The following is a 4,342-nucleotide window of genomic DNA, read 5'->3' on the forward strand; positions in this document are numbered from 1 at the left end:
TTATGAAGATGTTGAAGAGTATGGGCCTAATACAGGGGTATCCCACTACTTCCTTCCTTCCATGTAGATATAGTTCCATTAAGGACTACAACTTGAGTGTGATTTCTCAGCCAGTTACAAATACATCTGGTGGTGATGCTGTCTATCTTACATTTTTCTAGTTTACCAAAAAAATAGATTGTAATCAAGTTTGTCAAATATCTTACTGAAGTCCAAATATACTATGTCAACTGCATTTCATTGATCCACTAATTTTCACATTGTCAAATAATGAAATAAGATTTATTTGACACGATCTGTTTTAGACAAATCCATGTTGGTTTCTAGTAATAGCTTTGCTTGCTTCTAGGTGTTCACAGATCCGTTGTTTGATTATCTTCTGCAGGGTTTTCCCAGATATTGATGTCAGGCCGATTGGTCTACAATTTTCTGGATCTGTCCCCCCACCCCCCTGCTTTCTTAAAGATGGGAACCACATTAGCTGTTTTCTCCAGTTCTGCGGAATCTTTGAAATATATGATTTAGTGGTTCTGATATCTCTTCTGCCAGTTCCTTCAGTACTTTGGGATATATTCCATCAGGCTCTGGTAATTTGAACAAGCCTAGGGCAGACTGATGTTATTTTACTGTTTCCTTGCTTATTTTAATTTGCATTCCTAGTCTGTGTTTTACAATTGTGTTATTTGTATGTTGGGCTGTAAATTTTTGCATGAAAATAGATAAAAAGAATGAATTGAACAGTTCTGCTTTCTCTATTATTATCTTTTGCTTTCTTACAATTTTCTCCTATTAGTGAGCCAATTGTTTCTTTGACTTTTTTTGCTATTTATATGTTTAAAAACTTTTTTAAAATTATTTTTGACATTTGTTGCAAATCTTACTTCGTTCTGAGACTTAGCTTTCTTGATATCATGTTTGTAAGTTTGGGCTATTTGTTGGTAATCTGTTTTAGCTATGTGTCATTCTTTCCATTTTCTGTACGAATTCTTTTTGTCTTTCAGTTTATCAGAGAGATCTTTGTGAACCATACTGGTTTCCTTTTGGATTTCCTATTTTTCTTTTTCAGTGGTATTGTGCTAGACTGTGATTTATTTTTGATAATAGTTTTCAGAATTTCCCAAGTTTCTTGGATTGTTTTCCCCTTTAAATTTTTTGTCTATGGAATCCTTCCCAAGTTCTCTCTGAGTTTGTTAAAATCAGCTCTTTTAAAGTCTCGGACACTGGTTTGATTATTCTCTGTTGCTTGTGTATGTGTTATGTTGAATTCTAATATGGCATGATCACTATCAACCAAAATTCCGGTGACTGCTGTTGGAAGAAATATCCATCTGGGTTCAATTCCAAGTGGGAAGAAAGACACTTGAAACATGGAGACTGCTTGGAAGGATGGTTTAATGGTGAAGAAGAACCACCAAGCATGTGTGATTCTGGGTAGAAGACCACATGGAGGATATATATATGTGTGTGTGTGTGTGCATGTGTGCGTGTGTATATGTATGTATGTATATATACACACACATACACACACATGCACACACACACCCTCTCTTGGGTCCCGCCTTAGAGCTTCCTGTTCCTGTGTAAGGGCAGGTATCCCATTGGTTGCTATAGGGGTCATGTGCAAATCCTTTGTCTGAGATAAGTCTGGTTGAACTGTGGGCTGATGCAATATCTCTAGGAGATTTCGCAATGCAGTGAGCCCTACTGTTAGATGGGTATCATGTCCTGAGGGCTTTGTCTCAATCCCATCACCCTGGAGCTGAACTGAGGGGGCAGGGAGCTGCAGGGAGTTGCTTTGTCTTTAAAAAAAATGTTTCTTCTTTTCTCATCTAGGGAAATATAATATTCTGCCTTTTTAATATTTCCTAGACTTTTTCATTCTTCTAAGAGGAGTAGGTGCTAACTTTCTTCACTTCAATCCCCTTTATCACTTCTTCTCTGTTAATATGATTTAAGTCCAATATAGCTTTTTCTCTAGTTGCTTCCTCTACTTTTTGGATTACAAAGTTGTCAGAAACCTGTTTGATCTCCCATTTGAAGCAGAGTTTCTTTCCCAGTTGATGTCAGGGTAGTTAAATACACAATTATTATTGTGATGCATTTTCTATATATATTTGTTAACTGGTTAGCAAAAAGTTCATCTGCTTGATTGGGTGGCCTGTAGTATATACCTATAGCAATGTCATTCTTTTTTCCTTTTATATTGACCCATATATATTCGGGTGTGTGTGTGTGTTCATCTTTGGTCTTGTATATTTCTATAGATATTTAGTAATCTCTTATAAATAGTGCAACTCCCTCTCCTTTTATTTTTGTAGATTTGTTCCTTTTGAACAATTTGTATCCTTCCATCAGTACCATTCCAGTCATGAGTTTCTTCCCACCAAGTTTCTGTAATGTACATACTTTTGTGTACTAGTGCTTCTAGTTCACCTGTTTGTTCCCCAAACTTTGCCCATTTGTACATAAGCACTTGAGACCTTCCACAGACATATTTTCTACTTGGTGCTTGAGCTTTCCTTTTTTTTTTTCATCACTCCCTACCTCATTGTTTGTTTTCTTGGGGTTTATGATTGATTTTGTGTTCTACAGATCCTAAAGATTGGCCACTCTCCCACCTCAGTTTTAGTTTAAAGCCCTTCTCATGAATTAAAATTTAACCATGGGAAACTGTGATTGTCCTAAATCAAGCCAAGTCCAAAAACAGGGAATTTCCAGAAGCCTGGCACTTTCAATGGACAAATAGATATAAACAATAGCTATATATTATGCCAAAGAGGTAATCAATAAGCCAAAAAAAGCACAAAAAAATCCCCACCTCCCCATCAGCAATTAGCATTGAGATGATCATAGATTAACTTCAAGATTAACATCAGACCAACAATCAAGTAAACAATACCCCAATCAAGGAATGGCCAAACAAGCCAACACTAAACAGCCTAACCAAAGAATCTCTAAACTACCCCCACCAACATGGATAGGGCAAGCCACTAGAATATAAATTGAGAACAAACCCCACTTCTTCCTAGCACTGATTGTTTTACCTATTTTAGGTAATGAAACACTTGCAAGTAAACAAGCAAGCTCAGAGAGCACCAAGGACCCCTCATTTCAACCCTGAGCTACAAATATTCTTCTATATTAGTCTTCACTGAATGGGAAAAATGGTGCAGAAGGTGAAAGGGCTTATGATGAAGAGTACACATTAACCTACTTAATAAAATTAACTATCAGAGCCTGAAAGGTTTGATGGATGTTTAATGTCTGAGGAGAAGGATAAGAAAAACAGCAGTGCAGCAGCATAGAATGGTTAGAGATAAGAAATAGCGGATGCTAGAAAGAGGGGTTTTTCAAAAAATTCTAAAGGAGATGTCCAATAAAAGGGCTGTGAAGAGGAAAGACTGCTGTATGCTACTTTAAGTTTATAAAGCATAATGGAAAAGTGTAAAGTTTGTACATCCTTTCTCTTGTCAAGTTCTGGAAAATTATTCTTTAAGAAACATATGAACTTGGTGATGCTGTGTTGTCTCAAATGCTTCAAAATATTACAGGCTTTTACACTTCCTGGCAATGTTTGTATAAAGTACTACTTAAAACATAAATAGTAAATTTATGGAGGGTCTTTCACCATATTTTGAAGATAATAGTAATTTCCACAAAATAGGGAATTTAGCAGTAGTACATGACTGCATAATCTGTGTCCATAATCAAATGGAAAAGGTCTTTATATAGAGCATACATCACAGAAACCTGATAAGAAAATGAAAATGATCATTCCAGAGTCCAAATATTTGATTGCACCCATGACCAGATGCAAATTGTTACTGGGAAAGGCAAATATACTACATACCAGTGGTTCCCAACCCCTGGTCCATGGCCCATTACCGGTCTGTTGAGAACCGGTATGTGCAAGCGGAAGACGAAGTTCTGCTTGCACATACCTGTGAACTTCACATACATGTGAAATTCCATTTGTGGAAGCAGCAGGCATGCACGCAAAACCATCTCCTCTCCTCCTTCTGCCACCACTGCTGCCAGTCCCTGGAGCTGGAAAGATTGGGGACCACTGCTTTACATAAAGCTTTGCTGGGGATTGAGTGGGTTTGTTCTACGATCACCACTGAAGACGACATTGTCAGGAAACCTAATCAATACTTGCTTATACAATTGCCCAAGAAAAAGATGTTCCTGATTGCACATAAAGCTGCCTATCAGAATACTGTAAATCTTCATGTCAATTTGATCAAAAGGATATCAATTAGCAAGGCTTCTGCATACTGTAGCCCAAATGCATCCCAGGTGTCACTTTTATAAGCTTAACAATGAGAGAGATTGTCAAGAG

Source organism: Pantherophis guttatus, chromosome 4 (assembly GCF_059756535.1).
Source record: "Pantherophis guttatus breed Tessera chromosome 4, ASM5975653v1, whole genome shotgun sequence".
Lineage (NCBI taxonomy): Eukaryota > Metazoa > Chordata > Lepidosauria > Squamata > Colubridae > Pantherophis > Pantherophis guttatus.